Source organism: Varroa jacobsoni, unplaced genomic scaffold, assembly GCF_002532875.2.
Source record: "Varroa jacobsoni isolate VJ856 unplaced genomic scaffold, vjacob_1.0 scaffold_909, whole genome shotgun sequence".
NCBI classification, from domain to species: Eukaryota; Metazoa; Arthropoda; class Arachnida; order Mesostigmata; family Varroidae; genus Varroa; species Varroa jacobsoni.
In genome coordinates, this window is record NW_019213811.1 from 75583 (window position 1) to 96402 (window position 20820).

General features: G+C 38.4%; 2 long non-coding RNA genes across 14 annotated transcripts in view; one reads left to right on the plus strand and one right to left on the minus strand.

Moving 5' to 3' along the window:
* LOC111264878 (uncharacterized) overlaps nucleotides 1-5677 on the plus strand; it is a 19290-nt gene extending 13613 nt beyond the window's left edge. Inside the window, exons 4-9 of one of the 13 annotated variants that reach the window (XR_015312854.1) lie at nucleotides 1613-1906; nucleotides 3398-3510; nucleotides 3633-3678; nucleotides 4079-4136; nucleotides 4299-4417; nucleotides 4869-5677. This is a non-coding gene — a long non-coding RNA (uncharacterized LOC111264878). Of the gene's footprint in view, nucleotides 1-1612; nucleotides 1907-2847; nucleotides 3679-4078; nucleotides 4638-4868 lie in introns of those variants that run through there. The other 12 variants (XR_002683128.2, XR_002683127.2, XR_015312853.1 and 9 more) reach the window with 12 other exon arrangements.
* Nucleotides 4432-20726, minus strand: LOC111264881 (uncharacterized). The gene is made up of 2 exons (XR_002683136.2): nucleotides 20424-20726; nucleotides 4432-4947 (listed from the first exon to the last, which is right to left on the minus strand). It is a non-coding gene; the product is annotated as an uncharacterized LOC111264881 (long non-coding RNA).
* Nucleotides 20727-20820: the final 94 nt, after the last annotated feature.

The following is a 20820-nucleotide window of genomic DNA, read 5'->3' on the forward strand; positions in this document are numbered from 1 at the left end:
AATGAGAAAGCGGTAGATTTTCCGTGGATTTGCATCAAGAAAGGTACAGGCTATACAAAGACTAGTATTGCAAATTGCATGCAGAGGGCGCCAAAATCTCCGTCTCGATGGATGGGCTTGTAACGTACTTGCATGGTTGTCCTCGCCTAAGCATCGACATTGGACTGGAATCGTTGGGCAATGTCCTAGATATCCAGCTGGGGCCTATATAGTTTCTATGGCAGCTAGTCGCTTCAAATGTCGCCTATACCTGTTATGGTATCGATTAAAACTAGTACCGTTTCGATGAGCATCCAAAACGGTATACACTGAGTGGTAACTGATCGTACATGTACCAATACAGCATCTCATATCTGATTGCACATAAATAATCGAAATTCTTCATACATACTAAACAGCATATTGAATAAAAGTTTATTAAAATGTGGTAAAATATATGTTGATTTTAAATATATAGCCATCTCTCGAGGATGTATACGAGCTGCTTCCATGTCAATGACAAATACGTGAAACAAACTAAAACAGCCTAGTGGGAACATAAAAATTTAACCGTTAAGATAAATTTCACCGTTCGATCCCAAAGGTGCTGGCTAGAATGTATAGAAAAAGGGCTGATTTTCATTTTTGTGATTTGTTCACGCTTTCCAAAAACAACGGCACCGTAACGAGGAGACGCCATATTTTTTGCCCATGCGATATATAATTCGCATCACGAATACCAAAGCCATGTCGTACCCTATGGCATAATAAAAAAATACAATTCTAATAAACTACGCGGATAACTAATGTGTATCTAGTGTTTTTCCAATTCTTTTTTCTCGTCGATTGTTTCGTCATCTAGGGAACGTCATCTACTTTTATTGTCGTAGCCTTATGAAGAAGCAAGACCTATAATTGCCCGAATAACCTATCCCCGACGCTTGGCTCGTTAGCCTTAAGCTCGTAATCTTTGCTTTGTTGTAGTACTTGTAGTAGAGAACTGTGAACTAAATAAACGTGGGATACCATCAACAACAATCTAACAGTACTTGGTTAGCTTACCTGCCAAAAGCTATTTTCGGTTCAAGCTCAATGAGGGGTTAAAACTAGATAACTTGCGAGGAATATCTGTGATTAGTTATATTCTTTACTGTTGATTGGGGACAGCTTATTCTAAAAGCTGGATATTATTGGTGCTGGATCATAAAGACGCCACCTATAGCAAGTACGCAGAGCTGTGCCTCATAAACCTCGGTAATAGGCTCCCTCCCGGGTTGCACTATAATTTGTAGGTTGAATTCAAATCGTTACCCGTATGAGCTTTTGGAAATCGTTATCATTTTTTTTAAAAAAAAAAACGCGAACATTATGCCGTTCGATAAATCAAGTCATCTTTAGATTCAGTTGACTTCTAATATTTACTAAGAACAGCATACATACCCATATGAAGATTCAACTTGGTTTCAGATAATGAAAAAATACGTGATTAGGCTCTTCATTTCTTCATTCCAGAATATCTTCAGCTCAAAAGTAGCGAAAAAATTATTATGATTCCGATCAGCCTTTTCGCTCGATAGATTATCAACCGTAGATAAGTTCGTATGCCTAAATGTTGAAGAATTATTTATTTCAGGGTAAGGTCGGAACGTAATTACAGGACAAACATGACGTGGTTCACAAAACGTACGTTCTAGTGATATCATCGAGATATTACTGGCTATAGATTGGAACGAGAGAAAGAAGAAGGGTGCTTCAAAGTGTCTTCAAAGTGAAGATGGGAGCGGCAGGTCAGTGTTCGAAATTGAACATGGTTTTTAGTGATTGTTTTCTTTGCCAAAAGATGGCTTTGGCAAAGACCGGAAATTTGATGAAGATCGACAAAGGAGGTATAATAAGAAACAGAAGACACACCCATAGTCATATAAAGGTAAATAGACATCGACGAACATTTACTTTTGATATGCGGTGACCTTTAACCCGGGTAAGCACACATATTGCAACAACATTAGAAATCTATTTAGCAACGACATGCCAAGACAAACTTACGAAAGTGAGCAACATGCCCCCCATATCCTTTAATCGATGGAGATAGGTGAGGTGCGGCGAATAGTTTCCAAAGATATAATCCACAGAAAAATTGCATTATACATACATATATACACGACATACTATATACAATGCGTACATGCATAGTATATTCGCATTGTAGTAAGCTTTAGAAATACAGCCAAAGATTTGTACAGGTTGGGGTACAAAAAAGTTCGACGAGGACCAGATTTCTATTTCTGAGTGTAGAGCGTTTTTATAGTATTGGCCTTTTTTGTACAATTTAGTCATGTAAGTGTGATGTCGTCATAGTGTCATTATGGCTGAAAATGCCAAAGCAATAGGGGGTTGAATTTTTTCCATTGTTTTTATATCTTTTGGCTTGATACTTCGCTGTAATTGAGTTCTGACTTTTGTCACCGATCGATAGCCTAAATAACCTCCGTAACACAGACGAAAACGCTTGCTTTCTTAGTTTATTATAAAGTTTCTAACTTGCCAAAGATTACATCTGAAGATAAATTTATTTGTTAAAAATCCTTTAGTCCGAGCAAATATTCAAGTAAATAACAAACTAGCTTCTAGTAAAGTGTATCATGTTTGGGATACACAACGAGAAATGTAAAATTGGACAGTTTTTGGTACTTCTTTTCGATGGTTCCTAAGGCGCGACAATCAATGAAATTAAATGCGATATCTATAATTTTAGTTATTTTTTTCTTTTTTTGTTTTCTTCAGCTTTCTTTTTGTGATAACTACTCATGCAATTTTCTTTATTTTATAGCAGAATGTTGAGGCATTATTTAGAAAAAATATTTTCAGGTGATTTACGATATCTCGATCAGTAGATTGCTATCTCGATTTACATTCCTTACCCCCGAATACTCGATTATTGTGACCGATACAACAACTACGGACTGCGAGCATTGACCAAGTCTCTGGTTGCTTTTATGCAACGCGCTTCTTCAAGGTATTCGAAAGAAACAGAATGTCTGGATCACTCCGATAAATATTTCCTACTAATACAAGCTGACCCAGATAATTTGAAGGTACACTTATCGTAAGAACTGCCTAGCCTATTTATTCACGCCTTGCCGAGCCTTTGAACGTCCTGATAAATGAACCTTGCGAGATGTGTGGACTTTTAAGTTAATAACAAGCTATATCAAGTACCAGTACTTCAAGAGACATAACAAAAAGCCGTTCCGAATGCTTTTTAATATAAAATTGTAGGCGATCTTTAATACCATGTTTATGTCTTCAGATTAGTTTTCATTCGTCATTTAGCAATACAATGACCTTGTTTAGTCCCGTTTATTTAAAAAAAAACTGACCTATTTGTTTTTGAAAATCGCTGGGCTCAATTTAATAGCAGCATTTAGAATCAGGGATAAAAGTTCGTCGCCCGGACAAAACAAAGATGGTGGATATGCGGAGTGTGAAAGACCTTGCCAAGGATATACAACAATCGATCATCAGCAGACTGTAAGTTGAACATTTATAGTAGGGAAGAAATATCGACCACACACAAATCAACCCTTAGATTTGTCCTTCAGAAATTTCTACTTTACTTGCCTTTTATTTTTGCTTGTTTTTTATTATTACAGCTCTCTCCACTGCAAATGTCTCTTCGGCCCATAAAAAATTAAAGCTGTAAGTATAAAAATTATTATTTTTAACTCAAGCAGCCATTTTATTCATTTGATCTGGTTTTCTGCAAAGACCACCATATGAAACATTGAAATCGTAGGACCTAAACCTGAACCTTTGGTGGAAAGGGTCCATTTGACAGAAATTTCGTTTAGGACAGGAATCATAAACGAAAATATTAGCTATGGTTTCTGTTGCCACTGAAATGAAGTAAAATAGTTTGTAAAATTACCTAGTCAGAAAAATTTGTACAAAAATCCTGAATTTATCCTTATAGTTTACGCTTGGAGATACAGTTTTGCAAAAGTCTGATGCTCACCTATTCCTGGAAAGTGTTTGCCTTTTTTTGTCTCGTCACGCTCAAATTTTCTAACTAGGATATGTATACTGCGTGTATTTTAAGGTAGAGACGGAAAAAACGCTTCGTTACAGCTGGCTCACAGAAAATATGGCGAATACACGTACGTTTCCAAAATCGCCGTATTACTTACGATGATACAAAAATCGCAAATATATTATATAAATTAGAATAAGATAAAGAAACATAGGACAAAATTGTGTACGTTTTCTTTACGTTACGCTCTGTGTGTGCGTGAACGTCCGCACATCGACAAAAACCACAGGGTGATCCGTTGACGTTCACTCGTGTTACGGGATCTGACCACCATCTAAGCGTGAGGCGAACCTCCATTGCTGCTGCTGCTTCGAAATCGTGGGCTGAAATCATAACTAATATGGCCAGGTAGTCGAGTCGGCTTAAGTTAGACCAACATAATGTAGTTCGCAATTTATTGTAAATAACAATTTGCAAACATTTACCGATTTCTCGAACAAACTAGTACATTTAAGGAGGGGAGAAAGGTGTTTGGGGTTAGGACGGTAACCATATAATTCAAGAACGTATTTCAAAAAGATGTAACTAAACTGATGAATAAATATAGGGTTTGTAGCGTCCCCTTGGATGTTCGGTACGTCTTCTCTCTAATGGACTTAGTAATGCTAATAGTGTCTGCGTGCTTAACGCTAGGGTAGAGTTCCGATCTACGCAACCCTGTTTTATTTTGGTAGTAAGCAGGGTCGATCCACGTACATTATCTATTAAACATCAGCCGACGACCGACCCCGTTTACTTCTATTCGATAAACTGACTCTATATATTAAACCTCACTATAGTCCGATGACTGACTCTATAGGGTAAGTCGGTCATCAGTTGACCCGGTTCACGTACATTCAAACTACGTATCCACGTATGTCCGGCCGACCGGAAGCCAACTGTAACATAAAAGGAGAGACAAATGAAACTTACTTAATTCCAAATGTGAGGCGCATTGTCCATATGTCAGCGCACCCAGCAAGTACGATTAATAAAGTTATGACTTCTGTATTTTGTCTATTAAGTTACTCATTTGCTGCAGTACACTGTATAACACGTAGCGATTACTACGTTAGCTTGTTAATATTTTACTAAAAATAATAGAATAATAAAAGTGCTTTTAGAGGTCCATATCGATGTTTAAGCCGCTGTTTCAAAAACCCTTTATAAAATAGTTTATTGTTTCATATCAAATAATTCTTGTTATTTTTTTATTCGAATGGTACAACGCACTTATCCTTACCAGTTTTTCGAAAACCCCCTCGTTCTTTGTATAAAGATGCTGTCAACCTAAACACTGCGTCACCCCTTGTTACTCTCTGTTAAAGTTCGATTCTCTTTATTAGTAAGACGTTTATTTCCGCTCTGGATTAGCTCGAGTTTACCGTAATCGCCTAGGTAGTTCTAGTTGACACCTACGTTCGTGAAGGTTCCATATCAGTACCATAGCTGGTATGCCGAGCACGTAACGTAGGTACCGCGCTAAATACTAACAAATCTCTACAGCGGACGTAACGCACAAAAAAGGACAGCGTTCCCCTTCGATATTTTAGGACAGACGTGCGTTACGTTCTGTTGGATTTCGAAATCAATGACGCTGACATTTTTTGAGCGGTTTAGTATAAACCTGTTGAAACAATATTAACTTTAGGGGATAAAGAGGAATCAAACAATGAAATTTGATGTTGCCATCTCCGTAAGATATGTGCACCCATAAAAAAAAAAGATGTTAACAGGTTGATGTAACGTGTACGTTTTAAAAGCACCCGAAATTCGATTAAGGTGACAGTATTAATTCTGCGAGATTATTTAATAAATGCTCAGTTCTCCATTAGACACCGCTTGTTCCAGTGACTACTCTCTTCCAGTAGTATAATTATGGATATAGTGATTAATATAAAGATGGATCTGTTCGCAAGGTTTCATAATCAGTAGACCTGAGATTTGTTTTTGACCTCTGTTTTTTTTTCTGAGGTTCACGCTGATGATTAGTTCAGGTTTCGTAGATCAGAGGAACGATACTGCCTAAGCTTGCGCTGCCTGCATCAAACCAAACGAAAGGCTGAAACCTTCTGGTGAGGTCACATTTATTTGCGATTATGAGAGACAGGGACGCCAACGGCTTCCGTAAATTGTTTAAACCATCCGTTCGAGTACAGAGAGTGCGCTAGCACTCGACTAAAATGGCTGACTTTTACCGTTGATGGACGGTAATTTAATTAGCTGTTGCGAGTTGAGCTGAGTAGAAGAAAAGAGCCGACAGAAAATCAAGCGGTACGTAAATGACGGAAGAGAGTTGTCTTACTACCCAACACTAGTTCCGCCGTACTATCTGGCGCTAGCATACCGCGGGCTTGTGCTGCCCGCGAGTGATCGTTTGCTTTAGGAACAAAACCTACGTTAGCATAAACTGGTTGGCCGTAATTAGATCATGCTATTTCAGGATATCCCCTCAGAGGTCTTTTGCGAATCGGATCCGAACACTGCACTACAAGAACCGAACGTCAACGATACATTTGACTACACTGTCGTTAACGTGTCAATATTCAGCAACTGTTAATATAACATTAAGTGTGATTGTCTTCCACTACGAGTGAGTCTACAGCGTCAGGGGAGGAGAAAAGGACGGGAAGGACAGTCCTAGCCAAGTCAGCAGTCGACGCCGCTGTCGCCACCACCATCACTTTGGCACACGAAAGTCATGCGCCTACCGGGTGAGTCATGGCCTGGGGAATGGAGTTAGTTACGCGCAGATCGAAATAGCCCAGTGAATTTTCCCTGCGGAGTATTCTCAACCTAGCCTACTTCCTTCGTTTTAAATGGCGACTAACTGCCAACGGATCCTCTTCATGGGCGTTTCTCAAGGACAGGATCTATCGATACTAATCAAGTCAGGTCTCACGCTGCTCAAAGCAACGCGCAGAACTTGCCTGTTTTCCTGTATGCACATTGGTAGAGATGTGCATATGCCCCTCTGTACATATCATAGGCTGGTAAAAGGGAGATCCGAATGCTCCACTGCGGCAACAGAGACCATTGACGTATGAATATTCAACAACGAACAACTGTTAATCTGATTTAATTGCCTTCTAGTGCACAATATGCATACCAAGTTTCATTGACGACAAGAAAAAGAGGGCAAACTAGGATCGTTTGAAACTCTAGCGGCATAGTACGTATACACATTAAATATACGATTATCACAGCCATGAGCGAACATGCATAGATCAAAAGTAATAATAATAATGATTATTATAAATGGGGCAAATATTTTTGGTCCGTATGTATGACGTGAAGTGATCATCACATTTTAGAATTGCATCACGCGGTTGTTAAATTGATGCTGTATGAAAAAATCGGCTTTCATTCATTCCATATGCTTCGCAAGAGCTCAAACAAATATCTAAATATGAAAATGACTTAAATATGATTAGCGCTCTTAAAAGGCCGCAGTTGTACGATAGGGGCGTATATTCTCAGAACTGGGCATTCACTTCTAATCAGATAAACTTTGTTTCCTAATTTTTTCCGAATTTCGCAGAACACATTTAAGTGGGCGCATCGTTCTGAATTTTGAAAATGAATAAGGAGAAATAAGGAAAAATAATTTTAGGGTTGTTATTTCTTAATTGAGTAGTGAATTGATTTATGGGAGGGCCACCATCTAATATTCATTTGTGCAACGAACGATATTTTATGACAGAGTATTTCATAGATATTTCAAGCGACTGTTGGTTAGGAAAAAAGCACAGTACGTAAAAATAACCAAGAAATACAAGGTAATCCTAAAATTGAACGAAAGTCGTCTTGACAAAGAGTATTAGCCTGCATGTAGCATAAAAGCAAGCTGAAAGCATTGAATTAACAACAATAGAAACAAGGCATAAGGTTCTCCTTAGAGCCCCCATGTTTACTATGGATGGATAAAAGGGAAATATGAAGAAAGGGAAAACAGTTTCTCGGCCAACTGGGACCACTCGTACGTGGAAGTAGAGAAGCTCTAAAAAACGAAGTTGTTTTTAAGGTAAATGGAAAATGAGAGCTCCATTCAACTAACGTCTAATAGCGAGGATCTTTATTACTGTAGAGATACTGCAGGACTCTCAACGGGCTTTTCTCATATTTGTGAGTGGCATATCAAATGTGCTTTTCATAGGTATGTGTAGGTACGTGGGCGTGGTGTGTAATGGATATATATGCGCTTGTACGTATTCAGGGTTGGTAGAAATAAGATGTATTGAACATAAGAAAGATTATTAAAATTGTGTGATTGTTCACACTGATGACTCGGAAGAAAGAAAACTTGCATCAGGATAGCATCGACAAATCCATATAACTTAGTAAAGGATAAAGAATCATCGTAGAAGAATCAGAATAATAATAGCAAGAGCTTGGAATGATGTTATCTAATTAGTTTATAGCATCGTAGGTACTATGCTAGAAAAAGTACAACCGTTAGTGAAGCAGAGGGGAATGTGTAAGATCAGCTATACATTTCTTCCGAACCGAAAGAATAGTCATTTCGAGGTTGCCGCGACTAATACGAACACAGAAAATATGTAATCATTAATTACATTTATGAAAGCAATGCATAGATTCATTAGAACCGCGGAAATAAATTAGTCGGTAACTTGGTAAGCGCTTTACTATAAGCAAGTGTTATATTATTATAGATTATGTAATAATTAATGCTGGCACCAAGGCAATTTTGACATAACAAGGAGTGGTCGTGGCAGAGTGATACAGATGTACATAGAATACTCGCAGAAAAATCGGTCCTGGAGAACAACGATCGTACACAAAAAGGCTGCACAAAAACGAAGTTCCTTTGCTTTGCTCGCTCCGCAATAATGATATTGTAACCCTTTGGAAGTTGGTATCGCAGTCTACTAAAGATAACTCCTTGACAACGTTAAAGAATGAAAAAATTCAAATTTAATAAAATTAGTCTAAGTACTGTTCGCATCGACAATATATTTGCGTCAAGGTTCACGTAATTATTAAAATAATTGTGTACATATAAAATGAAAGAATGTTGCGGTCGTTCGTAAAATGGTGATGCTGAGGGAAAATTGCCTCTTGCATTGATGGGCATTCGTGGAAAGAAAGAAATAAACTTAGGACATGGATCTGAAATATTGAGTTTTGATGATCGATGGTATTGATGAATTCATCAAAATTTTGAGAAACTTTTACTAGCCAGATATTAATGAGAAAAACAAGCGTCAATAGAAAGTCCAGATTTTTTTTTATTTTAGTTAGCTCGTGGTTCTACGTTCCTCTACCATTTTTTTACTGGCTTTACTTCAAAGCCATTGAATAGTGGCCGAAACGTGTGCTTTGTGACGGATGACTTTTGGCCGTATTATTTTTTTCTAAAAAAATTCAGTTTTTTTTAAGAGTATTGAAACCATATGCTAAAGCTGACGTTATAGAAAGGGTTTGGGGAACAGAACATGAATTAACGCCGAATGTATAAGTAGCACTAACGGTTTTGTGATGGAGAGTGCTTCGATAAGCGACTTTGGTTCTGGGCGATCCGTCACTGTGAGTACAAGAATGGGACGACAGCTTGTGGTAAAGGGCTGTCGTATCACCCTCGAGGATTTAGCCCCTTAGGAAGTGTTACATGGGTACTTCGAACAATTATTTGGGAGTGGGGTAGTTTATAGCAGGAGTTATATCGGAAATTGTGAATTTAAAGAAAATGCAGAATCATCAGCACCTGAATTGGAGCTTTAAACCTAATTTTCGCCACTCGCCAACGAACCGCCTCATAAATCTCGAGGAAAAAAATTGGTGAAATACGAGAATAAGAGGAGCACAACTAACATTGTTCTTATGATTGACTTCGCAACGGGTTTTAAAGATTGGAACAATTATGGCTTACGCGTAGTGAATTTGGCGGTAATAGTTCTAAAATGACCACTGAAAGTTGGATGATTAAGGCATATACAGTTCGCGCAGAAGCAAATCGTTGATACTTTTCTCGTGCAGTAGAAAGTAAAACCATTTGAGCCGAAACGAAAATCGCTCTACATGAAACGATCCATGCAAACTTAACAAAAGAGTTTTCTACCTATTTTTTCGGGAGATAAAGATCACAGACAGAGAGTTTCACGAGCGTCCGCGCTCAAAATGGGACTGATTGTATAACAGTAGCAGTAAACGACGTAGAGAGCGCATGCAAAAGTCTAAAAACAACATTACGATATTATATATTAATCTTACAGAAGATCGCCAAAAAAGAAGCAAAGCAGCGGACCACAAAAAGGAAGCAAGTTATTTACTAGGCAATGACACGAATCTCAGGTATTATGATCCGCTTAACGAAATGACTCTACGCCAACTAATGCCCCTATTTCGATCTTTATAGAAACATGCCGCAACCCAAGTGGAAGTAACACTTGAATACTATATAAGCAAGAAACCCTGATTCACAAGAGATTTAAAAAGCATAAAAAACTAGAATCACGTTTTATACGCTCCCAGACAGGAAAGCATGTTCTCCGAACGCATTCTGAAGGTGAAGACAGTGGTCTCATAATTTGAGGCGGCCGCACGAATGTGAAGCTATGTCTGGCCGAAGTGGCAGACGAGCTATTAAACATACAAACCAAAAGGGGCAGTTTACCAATACAGCTTGTGGCGGAAGACACCACCGGACAAATCGCTGCCTAAGAAGTAGAACCAATGTCTTCGTTAATATCAAGTAAGTCCTATACCACTCGATGTGATAGCGGCTACGGCCTTAAATGATTTAGGTGAACTGGAACGCGCATACATAGTAAATGTGTTCATTAACATCTTAGCTGGAATAGGCGAAGTTCAATTGATAGTGGAGATTCACTTATCTAGATTCAATCTACTGGCCTATGATAGAATCGGCCATGCAGTACAGATTAATAGAAGGGGTATCCTGCAACAGGATAGTAGTACGAGCGGAAGGAATGGGAAGTCTTAGGGTTAATACGAAATATTTCAGGATGAACAGGCAAAGGGACCTTAATCGTAGTTGGCTAGATCCCGGAGCAAAGAGTTAGCATGTGGTTTTTTCGATGAAATCAAAATATATGACAGCGTTAACAGGAGTAAGCTTTGAAGGCTTTTTATTAAATTAACACAGCATGAGTTACGCCGGAATCACAATAAATAGCTTGCTAAATTAGGTATCAGACCTCCGGGGTAAATCTGAAAAGCTCAAGATATCTAGAGACTCGTTAAGGATTCCTTACCTGTCGTCCGATTTGTTTGTGTGGTACATAAAAGAATCAGCAGAATAACTAATGGAATGACTAAAATTATTGAATGCTCAGTACCGAAAGTACTTGGAAATTTAAGATATCAGCGTTTAAAGGGCGTATATGACCTGGTTTAGGCCAAGCACACCTAGCAGGACCTAATAGTCTATTGAATATTATAGACCAAATGGAGCATGGATTTCCCGCGTTTAGCCAGTTGAATGTGCACATATTGAGGTCGTGCAGCATGTTTAGGATATACAGATTTGGTTGGAAAGACCTAGCTATTATATAGAAACGCGGTGACAACAATGCCAATAACTATACGAACTAAGGTGCTCCGAAAGAGATCAGAAAGACGCAAGAAGACGAGTGGATAAGGAGTTCCACTGGAGCACCTTGATGAAGCTGGAAATCTTAAGCAAGGTGAGAATTTTTGACCGAGTAGATGCGACGTAAAGCCTATAATGGGCCAGGGTCGTACTGGTGATGTTAAAAACAGTTAAAAGTAAATCGATGTCGTGCAAAAAAGAAACTATGAAAGTTATGACACTATGAGAAATATAAGCAGATTCAGTTATCTGAGCCAGTACTGCACAATCATCCCAGGATAAGCTGTCGACTGCGGCTACAGAGCAATTAGTAGGAATCGGAATATAGTATCTCCGATGATATAAGGTCCACAGCGATAGACAAAACATAACACAGACTACTTCGAACATACCACGGCGACTAGAACTATCAAACATGAGACAGACGCTATTGGGGAGACGCTAAACATGACGTTAAATCAAATGCCATACGAGACGACTATCAGGCAGGAAAACTCTGCTAGAACGGTCCGCTAATAGGTAACAGGTGGACATTTTAAATCGGATAAAAACGAATACAATACATAAACCGGTAAACGCTTCGTTAAAATTCAATTCATTTGACTTTTATAGGTGATTCAGCACGTTTGTTGCCGTATACAAAATCGACAGATACTCTACACGAATTCAGCATCACGGAGCACTGATATGACTAAATACGAGGCATATTTATGTGACCCTCCTCTTTATATTAAAGTGAGAGTTATTGAAAAAAAAACACTTGAATTTCAGTTCATCTTAGTGTCAAACGGTGCCTTACTTGCTAAACCTTGGTGACACACAAAATAAGGCCACTCACGTTATATGGTTTTCAGTGTGAGAACAAAAAGGACTAGCATCTTTTATAATTTTGGCTCAGTCAGTATAATTTAGCAGGGTCTTCGCGTCAGGTAGGTCGACGAACAAACGAGCATCGCTGCATTTATTTGCCACGCGAAGAGCCAATATTTTTCGAGCGGACTTCAGTTTGTTAGTGTTCGACGGAGACCACAACTGATATGTTACACTATAAAAACGCACGTTTAAGGCACTTATCGAAGAAACACAAATCAGGACCAGCGCGTAAACAATCTAAATGCACTTTTATTAACTTAGGTATGGCCGTACTTTTCTGCAAGTTTTTAGTTTAGGGCTGAAATATCACACTGAAGCCATAAATAGTGACTGGCCGCTGATTACTGATCGCAGATACCGACCGCAAATCGGCTAAGCAAACTATAGTGGGCCATTCCCTGGAATATGCTGCTCTCCGAATACCGAAAATGACACATCGTGTCTTTGTGGACGACTCATAACGTGCGACAAAGCAGTTCGGGACAAGTAAAAAAAAAGGACTATTCTCTTTAGGCCGCTTTACAACACTATGTGGTTGCAACGATCCGTCCACAAATATCATATTCAGATCGTGACAGGGTTCCTCTTTCCTTCCGTCCCCTGTAAGGGGATAGGTTTGAAATGGGCATCTAAACAGCTAGCGATTGGTCTGTTAGTAATAAATGTAGGCTCTAGTCGTACAATCAAAGTTAATTTAGTCACCTTTGGCAATAGTTGAACGCTCCTTCGGGAGAGGTCAACCATACAATAGTACCCTAATATCGAGGTGTGTAGTTAGAATTGTTTACAGTAACCGTATAGTTTACAATACAAAACAAAAAAAAAACTATGTCCGAACTGTTTCAATATATTTTGGATGGAAATGATGAAAAAAGTCTGCTAAATCGTCGAGATGAATATTCGCCAAATCCTAGTAAACAGATGAAATAATGGTGAACTTGATTGAATTTCATGGTGTTGCAATTCATGGCGCGCGCGCACACACGGATACCAGCCACCAGGAACAATCGTTAATAGAGCTTGCCTTCGTTGATAAAAAGTATTCATCAACGTGCATCTCGATACAAAATTAGACATTTTCATCGCAGGTAGCTAATGTATTAATGGGAACTGACAGGGGTTCTATGGCTGGATCAAGATCCTTTTTCCTTGATATAGTACAACAATTATTCCATCAGAGGAGACCGCTGTTCATTAGTCGGGTAGAAAAGATGCAGACTCCAGGACAGCATGAGGGCTAAGGCGTTGCCGTTTAATTCAGTACTTAAACCGCAAGCCACTAATTAGTTCAGGCTAGTTCCCAGCATGGGATAAAAGCATATTTACATCGGGAATCTAACCTGTGGCCATAAATTTAGCACGCGAACTTGTCACCACAGGAACAGAGGTACTACGCATGAGAACGTTGAAGACATCCTGGGGAATAGCGTGTGTATGATAAGGGCCTGTCGAGACATGATGCGACATTTACGTCAGTGACACTGCGTTACACGACGGAAACCAATCTATTTGCAGCCGCGGACGGGGCTTTCGTAAACGGGCAAAATTTGAATCGATTCTAATTTTTACTTTTTATCTTTATCATTTTATAGACAATAGAACGTGACATTAAAAGCATATTCCGTGTGCACAAGAGCGTGACGTTATATAAACAAAAAAAAATCCCGTAGTATGTTTGAACATTGTAACACCTGTTAGACCTTAAACGATTATATTACTCTTCAAAAATAGATTGCGAGCATTCCGTTTACACAACACGAAGCCGTATTGTTGATCCATATATGACCCTATTTAAAATAGCATGCGCTCTAGAAGAGAGTCGGCCGACTGTTTTTGACCGTACAGGATCGTACTTCAATAACCTATGCAAACCGCAATTGCTTTTATCATTTGGTTTAAAGCTATAAACTCGTTAATGTCGGGGGATTACGTCGGTTATTGCGTTCAGCAGAAGGGGTTGTCGCCTTGAAAGAAACAAAAAAAATGGCAATCACCTGTACGACAGCTGAATCGAGTAAAGCGCGAAGAGCCAATGCTGCATTGTTACTTCATTAGATCGATGTCTTAATAAAGCCTTGTCAGCACGGCTTTAAGGCCCTAGAAAACATGAACCATACCTAGAGCAATAAGATTAACATAATCACAAAATATATATCAGACAAATGCGCTAGTTGTTTTGTTTAGACAACAAATCAAATGCCTATGGCGTTGGCAATTGCTAAGGCCAGTGAGCTTTTCATTTACTAGAAACATTTGGGTAGCAAGGCCTAAATATAAGCAGTAGATGGCGCAACAATCTATTGTAAACGAACGCTGACCCAGGTTGTAGACTGAATGCAATCAATTTTTCCGAAGATATGCGATTGTCAATTTAAGCTGAATCCACCATTTGTAATAACGAAACGAGAAAAAGAAGACTGCGACCCCATGCTCAATGGCGACTCTTGAGCGAACCGCCAAAGGCCTGTTCACGGCTGTAAAAACGACGAGATTGATCTCCATGATTGCAGTTATCATTTGGTCCTATAATAATAATGGCTGTTTGATCTAGAAGGATAAGATCAAGCTGCACTTTCAATGGCCCAAATTATCTATGTGAAGAATAAACAGGCGTACTCTGACTACTATCCTACCGATAATGTGATTTTTATCTATCAGGAAAACAATAACATTGACGGAAAAACAGGCCCTTGAATCATCTTCGTTAGATTTTCTCAACGGCAAATTAAATACGTAAATGCTGGTAAGCATCAAAATTAAGGCAAAAATAGTCCTGTTCATGAACACTAATGATAATTCGCGAACCCATTATGTTAACGATAGACAAATTGCTTGTAGAAAATATACTAGAGGGCAAATTTTTTGCAGAAACCTTCTTCGTATTTTTTGTTTGTATTTGTAGATAGATTGCATAGCAAATTATCTCAGAACCTTTTTTTTTTTTTTTTTTTTTAATTAGCGCTGTAAATCGTCAATGCCTTAGGCTGTGAAGCGTTTTCAAATGCACAATCCGTTAAAGCAGAACATAATTTTTTTATTACACAGTGCCAGTGCTACGTTGACTGTGTAGGTATCAAAGGTCTAAGAAATTTTTACACTGAAATATTTTATTATTGATTGTCGAGCTAAGATATAAGTAAGGTATCCGTAGTAGTTGTATGAATGTGGAGACCTCCTGCCGTTGAAAAACTATATAGTAAATAATAATGGAAAATCAATACTATGCATGTAGAAAGTCTAGGGCGTTAATCAATCCACGTGAAGTATAAAATGACGAACTTCTAAACCACAAAAATGAAAAAACGTTATTTAGAACATCTCTGATAGTATTGATAACGCCGTTTACATGAACTGTTTCTCCCTCTAACTTTTAATCAACATACTTTTATTATTTTACTCAGTAGTCCGGTTGCAGTCTCGAAATCGAAATAAGACCGTTTGTAATAAGGACAGGTTAAGGTTAATGTTTTCACCTATCCTACCTTCGGGCCCCGAAATACTAGTTTTACTTCTTCAAATAAACATTCTGCGGAATCGGTGCGACAGCCTCTGAGTCAGCTTCGGTCGGTGTGTGTAAAATGAACAAATATCAATGTCTGTATTTTCGTCGTGTGCTATTTTTAACACTTTTTAAACAGGCAAGTATTCTCTCTGTTTCGGCTTTTCAAAAAATGTTTTCGTACCCATTCAATGCCCTTCAAAAACAAATATTGATGATTTTTATCTTAATTATTTTTTGCATTATCGCATTGTTAGTCGTTTGTTCTCCCGGTCGTCCCTTCTCACTGACAATAGGCGTCCAGTATGTAACCTTCCCATGCCTTAAGGGATAAGGGGTTAACTAATGATGAGTTCATTTATTTTCATAAACCTGTTAGGTATATAGATCTATCGCATTCGTATTGTAACCGAAGTTTGAGGGATTTTGGTATTCTCGATGTTCCGTTTTACAGAATAAGAAGTAACGCTAAAGCATCTTCGGGTATTTAAGTTTCATTGATTGAGGTATCCAGTGGCTTTAGGGGTGGCGCCATTTTTAAACTTTCATTAGTCGGTCAGTTGGCGTATTTATGCTCGAGGTTTGAAATCCGGGTTAAAAAATAATTTTGCTCAGTCAGAAATCACGTCAAAGTTCTTTGCCACACAGTGACCTGATGTTGATAAGATGGAAAAAGACGATACGGTACTGATTTGTATCTGGCCTGTGGAACTGGAACGCGAGACTTTATGCTATCAACTATCGCCCTAAACGCCGTAATGCTGATCAAGTATATTATCAAATACAAGGTTTTCAATTAGCGGTGCAGCTATACCATTGTTTCTTGATATGCAGGGTATTTACAAAGTGTTTGAGACGTATAAGCAACTACACAAAGTTTTTATTTATGGCGGTATTGAATATCTGTCTAGTTTAAACAGTCTACTTAGTGCTTACTTTCACTATATTGTACCTTTAATCAAACTGATAAAGGAAAAATTCTGTAATTTTAAAGATAAGGATAAAAGTTCTCCAAAGGCCTACAAAACCTCTAGCGGTTTTAATTAAATTTTCTATGCAAAAAGCACCTTTTTATAAGTTATCTCTTCCAGCTTTCACTTATCTTGAATATATATTAGTGTTTAAATCACTCTAAGAAAGAAAAACGAAGCTAAAAATCTTCATAGAAACGTTAAACTTGGAACAGTTCCGAGCTTATTTTTTGCGCTTCTTTTTGAACGCTCTATTTAAAATCAGGCAATTTATATGAAGCAAGCGATGCAAACAAGAAGCTAAAGACGTTTCCAAAAATAAAATTATCATAAATATATTCATTAGGAGAAACAGCTGAGAGAATTATGCGTTGGAACGGTCTTCCTAACTTTAGTCTACTCAGATGATATTCCTTTGTTTTTCAAATGACTATGCCCACACGGCAAAGTAAAGCCACCTATCACTGTCGCAAAGCTAGGGCACTGAGACTGCCTTCATTATGAACTACCGTTACAGAGACTGTCCCTATAAGACTTTCTGTACCACAGTAACATCGAAAATGTGGCACTGCACTAGACAGTCCGCTAGAGACCGCGAAAGACGAACTAGACACACAACAATTATAGACAAGTTATTTATTTTTTATTGAAACATCCTAGTTTAGTTTGCGTGTGAAAATTTAACAAATAACGCGTATCGGCAAACGCTGCAGGATACAGTAAAACTTTTAAATTATTTCCCTTTTTGTATTATGACTGTTTTTCTTTGGTGGCTTATTGCGACGCATTGTAAGCTATGTCCAAGTGTTTTAACCCTTTGCCCTATAAATGCAACCTGTTATTATTATATATCACACAGTTATTAGTATCACAACTTGGCAAATCTTTAGTTAGTATAACACACGTGGAAACAGAATTTTACTTTCAAAAACTTCCTAAGCTAGGCCTTTTTCAACAAAATGATACAGATTTTTGGTAAGAGAAAAACAATACGTATACATGACGAGTGCAGACTGTCGTATCGCAGCTCGGACGGCGAAGTTATCCACTAATGAATTTCTGTTGTTTACGAACACTGCCCTTTGTATATCAAAGTTTAGATATCATTAGTTTTTCGACGATCAACGCCTGAGCTCAACAAGCGAAATGGGGTATTTGGCTCAGCTGAGCATGGCGACGTAGCCAGCCGCCACTCATCTCTTCGGTACCGAGCAGTCAGCTATTTTTCACATAAAAAAATATCTCTGAGCAATCAGATTGGTGAGTGCGCATTTTAAGCTTTCCCTGCGGACACCTCATTCACTGCACCTATCTTGAGAAGTCTTGTTACCAAAACGTATCGATTTAGCTTAAGGCGTTTACTCGAAGACCGAGCGTTTATATGATCGATTCACTAGAAGCTATGTATCCTAATAATTTACCAAGGAAGTTCAGAGTGAAGACACCTTACACGTTGTCATTGCGATAAACAGGCTTATTCAACCTTTTTTTGTCCTAGACAAAAAGCAAATCTGGCTATTGTTGAAGACAGTTGAGGGTATGAACACATTAAAGTGCTCCGATCCCGTGTCCTAGACATTAGCTCAATAGATGTCGGTAGGGTAGTTTTGAGTGCGTAACACACGTGCTTCAGAATAGACTTGCTGTTAAAGACGCAAATAATTATCCATATTGACCTATAGCCCATTTTAAACTTTCTGAATGGACAGCTCTGTAGGTTCTCGCTTTTTCCATATATGCTAGTACTCTATATGAATATGTTTAGAAAACCATTAAACCCTTGCTTTTGGGAACGAGAGCATTGCAGTCTTAAAAAAACAGTTGTTGTAAATGCTATAATAAGGACATATTTAAAAAAAGAATTGTTCTTTCTTTATTTGTTCTTTAGTTAAAAATTGCAGATTAAAAGATTGTAGAGAAGTTACACCTTATATTATAAATTTCTTGCATAAACTTAAACTAGCTAACAATGCGCTGCCGCTGAATTTAAATGAAACAAATATAAGACCGTTGTGCCATATGCTATAAATTATATACTTCCCCAAATAGTCGTATGAGTGTTCGTAATATTATGGAGACTAGTAATAAGAAGACTTGGAATCGATCGATGCAAGAGAAGTTCATCGTGTACAGCGTGACCTTAGCAGGTCGAGAAGCAGTACTTTAGCACCACCACCTTCATTGATTTTTGCTCTACGGTCGACATAGTTTTAAAGGTTACCGGTTTTAAAGGCTTTTCAAGCTAGCCGGCACTAGACTGCCAATCTCTTCAGGACACAAATACTTGTTTTCATGGTAGTTCAAAGTGATCGGAGTAAACCAAATTGGGAAACGTGTCTGTGGCTGGCTTCTTGTAGGCTCCTAACATTCAGTACCGGTCGTTATCATCGCCAGCAGGCCAGACTGACTATGCCTAAACTAAAGTAGCTACGTACATCAGCTCGTTCACCCACTTAAAAATGATGCTTAGTCGACCCTTCAGAGAATCGAAGGTTGTATATTTCGTATCCTATGAAGTTTCACTGATCTTGCAGTATTCAGCTGTGAGCAGAATATTCTTTTTGAATATCAGGTAATGATATGTAAAGAAAAGGGACCAAAAAGATGCTACTACTCTTAAAAAAAAGATAGGCCGATATTAAAATATTCAGTACGCTTTGTTTTTGGCGCATCAGCATTGACATTTTAAGGAACAATATCAATACATGACTCCTTTTTTAAACCATGCACATTATAGGTTACGTTGTGCATCAAATTCGTATCATCTTCTCTACTTCAAAAAAACACCCTTGCTCCATGTTTGTTTATAGTATATTCTTCCGAATATAATAATAGTCGGAGCAAGTCAACTAATTTATAATTGGGTGTCGCGTGACTCAGTTCATTCTTATGTTTAATTTTCTGTTCTTTTAATCAGAGCCGACTGCTCGAATGGTAAAGTGATAAACGTTTTATTGTTATTGTGAAATCCTCAAAAAAAAAGTACTGCAAATACTATATATATATAGGATTTCAGAAATGCTGAAATAGACGGAACCCACGCTCTGTGTACAGTTGTTCTAAACACCAAAAAGCCGAAAGCCGTAATAACACCAAGTCCTTAAAACAAATGAATTAGTGACTAGAAATACGGCACGTGTTTTTAAGATTCAGCTTCCATCCAAGAACATTAGAGTCACAGTGCAGTATAATTTTATGTCTTATGGCACATCGCAACATACAATATCCACTTAATGCATGCATTGTAGCACGGTAATGATTTGATTGAAATACCAGCAGGAATGATAGCAGTTATCCAGAGAAAATTATACGTTGCGTGTACAGTCCGCTATTGACAAGATGTTGTCCACGGAGCTTTTTTCACTCGTGGGAAGTTCTGGCGACGGCGGGGGGGGAGGGGGTGGTGCATCAAAATGACCGACAAAAGCAGAAATATATAATAGTTACTGTGGACATTACCGTGTGACGGTGAGACGTCATCTGTTGATGTCAAACACTGACGGGTTCGTTCGGCGCAATAGTCGACCTAGCCAAATAAATACGAAGGAGCAATCTGTACTACTAGTAGTGTTCGTATGGCTAGCTGAAGAAGCGCTCATTTTTTGCTCATTGCCACCTGTCAGCAGAAAGCCATCCTCTATTTCAAAAGGATCTACCAAAGACAGGCGTATTGCGTACAAAATCCTCATCCCTCACACTCTCACCTATTATGTTACAGAAGTCTGGTTTGACCTGGTCGATCGTCCATGCGCGCCCCTTGCCGCAACGACGCAGTAAAGGAAGCAGGCAATAGGCGAGCATAATACCATCAGGCTAAGAAAAACTTTTATAATGCTATCCACCACATTACCACCGA